Below are 7,007 nucleotides of genomic sequence, written 5' to 3' on the forward strand. Positions count from 1 at the left end.
TTTTGAAGAGTTTTTGTGTCTCAATATCCTTCAGTTCTGCTCTGATCTTAGTTATTTCTGGCCTTCTGCTAGCTTTAGAATGTATTTGCTCTTGCTTCTCTAGTTCTTTTAATTATGATGTTAGTGTGTCAATTTTAGATCTTTCCTCCTTTCTCTTGTGGGCATTTAGTGCTATAAATTTCCCTCTACACACTGCTTTAAATGTGTCCCAGATTCAGCAAAGTCTCAGGATACAAAATCAATGTGCAAAAATTATAAGTATTCTTATACACCAATAACAGACAAACAGAGAGCCAAATCATGAGTGAACTCCCATTCACAATAGCTTCAAACAGAATAAAATACCTAGGAATCCAACTTACAAGGGATGTGAAGGACCTTTCCAAGGAGAACTACAAATCACTGCTCAATGAAACAAAAGAGGACACAAACAAATGGAAGAACATTCCATGCTCATGGACAGGAAGAATCAATATCATGAAAATGGCCATACTGCCCAAGGTAATTTATAGATTCAATGCCATCCCCATTAAGCTACCAATTACTTTCTTCACAGAATTGGAAAAAACTACTTTAAAGTTCATATGGAACCAAAGAAGAGACCGCATTGCCAAGGCAATCCTAAACCAAAGAAACAAAGCTGGAGGCATAACACTACTTGACTTCAAACTATACTACAAGGCTACAGTAACAAAAACAGCATGGTACTGGTACCACAGAGATATAGACCAATGGAACAGAACAGAGCCCTCAGAAATAATACCACACATCTACAACCATCTGATCTTTGACAAACTTGACAAAAACAAGAAATGGGGAAAGGATTCCCTATTTAATAAATGGTGCTGGGAAAACTGGCTAACCATGTGTAGAAAGCTGAAACTGGATCCCTTCCTTACACCTTATACAAAAAATTAATTCAAGATGGATTAAAGACTTAAATATTAGACCTAAAACCATAAAAACCCTAGAAGAAAACCAAGGCAATACCATTCAGGACATAGGCATGGGCAAGGACTTCATGTCTAAAACACCAAAAGCAATGGCAGCAAAAGACAAAATTGACAAATGGGATCTCATTAAACTAAAGAGCTTCTGCACAGCCAAAGAAACTACCATCAGAGTGAACAGGCAACCTACAGAATGAGAGAAAATGTTTGCAATCTACCTATCTGACAAAGGGCTAATATCCAGAATCTACAAAGAACTCAAACAAATTTACAAGAAAAAAACAAAGAACCCCATCAAAAAGTGGGCAAAGGATATGAGCAGACACTTCTCAAAAGAAGACATTTATGCAGCCAACAGACACATGAAAAAATGCTCATCATCACTCGCCATCAGAGAAATGCAAATCAAAACCATAATGAGATACCATCTCACACCAGTTAGAATGGCAATCATTAAAAAGTCAGGAAACAACAGGTGCTAGAGAGGATGTGGAGAAACAGGAAGACTTTTACACTGTTGGTGGGACTGTAACCTGGTTCAACCATCGGGGAAGACGGTGTGGTGATTCCTCAAGGATTCTGAGCTACAAATACCATTTGACCCAGCCATCCCATTACTGGCTATATACCCAAAGGATTAGAAACCGTGCTGCTATAAAGACACATGCACATATATGTTTACTTTGGCACTACTCACCATAGCAAAGACTTGGAAACAACCCAATGTCCACCAATGATAGACTGGATTAAGAAAATGTGGCACATATACACCATGGAATACTATGCAGCCATAAAAAAGGATGAGTTTGTGTCCTTTGTAGGGACATGGATGCAGCTGGAAACCATCATTCTCAGCAAGCTATCACAAGAACAGAAAACCAAACACCGTATGTTCTCACTCATAGGTGGAAATTGAACAATGAGAACGCTTGGACACAAGAAGGGGAACATCACACACTGGGGCCTGTTGTGAGTTTGGGGGATGGGGGACGGGGGACGGATAGCATTAGGAGATATACCTAATGTAAATGACCAGTTAATGGGTGCAGCACACCAACATGGCACATATATACATACGTAACAAACCTGCACATTGTGCACATGTACCCTAGAACATAAAAAAAGAACAAAATTTTAAAAAATGGTTGTATGTTAATACTATTGAGTACAATGCAGTCATACTATATATGTTGATGCAAAAAGATCCATAAGATATATCACTAAATAAAAAATTCAAATTGAAAAACACATCATATTATTTTTCCCATTTTTGTGATAATATGAAGAAAAGGAGGAGAGATGCATTTATATGTATAGGTAGATACAGGCCAATGCATGGAAAGGAGACTTTAGAATACATAGACAGCATTTTGTACAGGTTACCTCTGGGAAAAACAGTTGAAGTTTGCGAAAGAAAAGAAAAAGGTAACTTTCCTATTCTCCTGTGTACATTTTTATATTGTCTGTATCTTTTGAAAACAAATTTGTGCTTGTTATTATTTTTATAACCAAAATGTTAAAAACATCAGTGACATCTAGCTTGTGATAATGAGTCTGTTGAGAATGAGCCCAGGGAGAAAGACTATAAAAGTGTAAAATGAAAGCCATTCCTTGCCTACCTGCTCTGCCTTAATTTTTCTTCTCCTTAAAAGGGAAACTCAGAAGATATCTTTTCCAGAAAGCCTATTCCTGCAAAAATAATATCAGACTGGGTTTTGTTACTTTCGTTTGAGAATTTTTGCCATACTGATGCATATACATAACTGCGTGCATACAAGTACACGTATTAGGTTCAACTACATCAAGTAGCCATTTTTGAAGATTACAGATAGTTGATAGTGACAATTCCATGTGTTTAAACTCTAAAATATCACACCAACACCAGAATTAACTAGATTGGTGTCCCTTTCTAGCTCTTTATTTCTAGAAAAACAAAGTTCAGATACCTGTATCTTATTCTTGTCCTTAAACAGATGCTTACATAATTGTACAGCTATAACTCTGTAACTCCTATGCTGTGATATTAAGAAACTCTTAATTTTAAAAAGACAGAATTAGAAAGTTTGTAAAATTGCATGCAAAATTCAAGCTTCAAAGTTTGCTTTTTCTCAGTTCCTTGAAATCTTCAAGTGGTCTTGTCTTCTATCCTATCTTAGCTATTCCTATACTTATACCTGAGGCATTCACTTCCATCTTTCTAATTCATTCCCTTTAATATCCCAACTCCTACAATATTTCCATCCAACTGGGATTTTCAATCTATTGACTTTAAATCTCACCCACTGAATATGCCTCCTTCTCTCCTTGCTCGGCTTAAATTCCATGGACATCCACTACAATCACTTTCACATTTTCTTGATCATTTCTTGCTCATACTCCTTTGGCTAATCCAGGTTAGGTCCAATTTTTATCCTACTTCATGCCTACACCCAGCTGAAAATGAAAGTGAAAGTGACTGGAGAAAAACACACACCATGCTCACTGACTCCACTTCATATTTCTGACCACAACCCCCAGTGGACCCTAATGCTGCTGGCCATTCACACTGTTTCCAGGACCCATTCAGTCTCCACTATAATAACCTAATATTTCAGCCAGACCTTGTTTCCTCAAACCTCAAACACCTCCATGCCCACCCTCACTCTCTGCTAATGACCTTACTTCTCAATTCACTGAGTAACATTGAAGTAATCAGTGAAGAGCCTCCACTATTGCACCCCTACATCTACCCACCTACCAGTATCTGCGTCCCTTTAAGTTACCTTTCTGCCTGTTCCTACCAGTGACCTCTCTGTTCTCTTTCCTGCAGCCAACTCTCCACATGCATGCTTAATTACATCCTCTCTATGGACATAGCCCCAGCCCTTCTCCTTTCTGTCTCTTACATCATTAATTTTTCTTTCTCCTGAATCATTGCTACCAGCATAAAAATTTGTTGTCATATTTCACATATTAGAACAAAACGAAGCAACATTTTATCCTGACCTCAATTTCTATGCCAACTACTGCCTCATTTCTCACCTCTTGTTTAAAGCAAAACTCCATGAAAAGATAATCTGTATTTATTCTCTCCAACTTTCCTCTCCTCCACTTTCCCTACTTCTTTCAGGCTTTATCCCCTATCCCTTACCAAAACACTCCTGCTAAGGTGCTCGTTGATGTACACATGCTAAATATGTCTGCCAAATTTCTTTGTCCTATCATCAACATTTGACGTAGTTTATCATGTTATCCTTCCTAACACTTAGTTTATCTCTTGCCTCACTTTTTCTCATCTCTTCTCTTTATAAGTTCATTGAGATAATGATCTCACCCAACTCATGATTTTAAATATCGTCTAAAGAAGATGACTCCCAGATTTAAATCTTTGGCTCAAGCCTCTTTCTTGAATTCCAGATTCATATATCTAATTCCCCATGCAATATCTCCACTTAGATTTCTAACAGTAATCTCATACCTAACATATCCAGGACTAAATTTTGTATACCTCTTCAAAGTTTAGTTTGGAGGATCCTGTCCCTCCCTTGGTCTTCCCCATCAGAACATATTCTATACGTCTAGTTGCTTAGGCCAAAAATCTTAGAATCATCCTGACGCCTCTATTTATTTTACAAATCTAGTTAAGATTATCATTTGTTCACCAATAATTTTTATAGGGAGGAAACAAATTTTCAATGAAAGTTAAAAATCATGTTCCTGATATATAGTCAAGTTATTCAATTTAAAGGGACTACTTTGTGTTATGTAATAAAGCAACAAAATGAGCACTCTTATTATGTTGTTGGCTTCAGAGAAAATTAAATTTAAAAAATCATTGTAGACATTGATTTGCCAATATGTAAAAAGAAGTCTCCCAAATCAATATTCTGCACTTCCAAGCCAACATATTTTTTATAAGACAGTGAGCAACCATGTATGCAAACTTCAGGTAGAAATATGTTCTTTTCAGTGTTACCTATCCATTTTAGAAAATTTAAAAGTACAGAAGAGTATAAAGAAGAAAGTAAAAATAAAAAATGCTGCCAATGGTTTGGTTTATTTATTTGTTTATTAATAAATTAATTTATTTTGTCCAATATATTTACCTAATTTCCTCATGCAATTAAATATGATATTAATATATTATTTCAATAATTGTGTTGTGTATCATTTGAGATGGAATTGGACCACATAAGAAAAAGTAATAATATAAAACAGTGATTCAAACTAAATAGAAGTTTATTTCTCCCTTACATAAAAGAATTCCTGAGGTTGATGGCTTAAGGTTAGTAGAGCTATTCCATATAGTCAGTAGAGAACTAGCCCCTTCAAGCTCACTTCTCTGCCACTTTCGGGATGTGGTCTTCAGTCATATCAACAAATGTTGCTCCTAGAACTTCAGCCATCACATCTTATGCCAATTCGTTGCTTAAAGTGCAGAAGAGATGCATGACCCCTCCTTTTTAAGAAAACTTTCCAGAGCACTATGTAACAGTTTGCATCTCATTAACTAGAACTTAATTAGACCAAGCTTTAAGAGACTATGGGAAAAGTAATCATTTTTTAGCTTAGAGTTTGTGTCCACTTAGAATCCGGGATTCTGTTATAAAGGGAAAGGAAGGAATAGATATAGAAAAGGAAGTAATAGACATTGTCTTCTCCGCACTGCTGTTACTGAGGTCTCCAGCGCCTTCTCCCTCCTGTGCAAAATGGCAACTCTTAAGGAAAAACTCATTGCACCAGTTGCAGAAGAAGAGGCAACAGTCCCAAACAATAAGATCACTGTAGTGGGTGTTGGACAAGTTGGTATGGCGTGTGCTATCAGCATTCTGGGAAAGTCTCTGGCTGATGAACTTGCTCTTGTGGATGTTTTGGAAGATAAGCTTAAAGGAGAAATGATGGATCTGCAGCATGGGAGCTTATTTCTTCAGACGCCTAAAATTGTGGCAGATAAAGATTATTCTGTGACTGCCAATTCCAAGATTGTAGTGGTAACTGCAGGAGTCCGTCAGCAAGAAGGGGAGAGTCGGCTCAATCTGGTGCAGAGAAATATTAATGTCTTCAAATTCATTATTCCTCAGATCGTCAAGTACAGTCCTGATTGCATCATAATTGTGGTTTCCAACCCAGTGGACATTCTTACGTATGTTACCTGGAAACTAAGTGGATTACCCAAACACCGCGTGATTGGAAGTGGATGTAATCTGGATTCTGCTAGATTTCACTACCTTATGGCTGAAAAACTTGGCATTCATCCCAGCAGCTGCCATGGATGGATTTTGGGGGAACATAGCGACTCAAGTGTGGCTGTATGGAGTGGCGTGAATGTGGCAGGTGTTTCTCTCCAGGAATTGAATCCAGAAATGGGAACGGACAATGATAGTGAAAATTGGAAGGAAGTGCATAAGATGGTGGTTGAAAGTGCCTATGAAGTCATCAAGCTAAAAGGATATACCAACTGGGCTATTGGATTAAGTGTGGCTGATCTTATTGAATCCATGTTGAAAAATCTATCGAGGATTCATCCCGTGTCAACAATGGTAAAGGGGATGTATGGCATCGAGAATGAAGTCTTCCTGAGCCTTCCGTGTATCCTCAATGCCCGAGGATTAACCAGCGTTATCAACCAGAAGCTAAAGGATGATGAAGTTGCTCAGCTCAAGAAAAGTGCAGATACCCTGTGGGACATCAAGAAGGACCTAAAAGACCTGTGACTACTGGGCTCTAGGCTATAGAAATTTTAAAACTACACTGTTATTAACTCTGAGCCTTTAGTTTTCATCTGTGTACATGGATCGCGGTTTGCTTTGATCTTCTTCAATGTGTGAATTTGGGCTCATAGAATCAAAGCCTATGCTTGGTTTAATGCTTGCAATATGAGCTCTTGAACAAATAAAATTAACTATTGTAGTGTAAAAAAAAAAAGAAAAAGAAGTAATAGTCTATGCCTCAAAGATCTGATGTGTAAAGAAAAGAAGTAATTTATTTAATAAAAGCCCTTACTTTTTTTAACATTTTGTGTCCTCTTTTTGAATTTATAATAAAACACTTTATTATACAATAAATTTAATTGTATAA

General features: G+C 37.1%; 1 pseudogene; it reads left to right on the plus strand.

Moving 5' to 3' along the window:
• The first annotated feature begins 5,588 nt into the window (after positions 1 to 5,588).
• Positions 5,589 to 6,696, plus strand: LOC105486082 (L-lactate dehydrogenase B chain pseudogene; annotated as a pseudogene).
• Positions 6,697 to 7,007: the final 311 nt, after the last annotated feature.

This window comes from Macaca nemestrina, chromosome 3 (genome assembly GCF_043159975.1).
Source record: "Macaca nemestrina isolate mMacNem1 chromosome 3, mMacNem.hap1, whole genome shotgun sequence".
Lineage (NCBI taxonomy): Eukaryota > Metazoa > Chordata > Mammalia > Primates > Cercopithecidae > Macaca > Macaca nemestrina.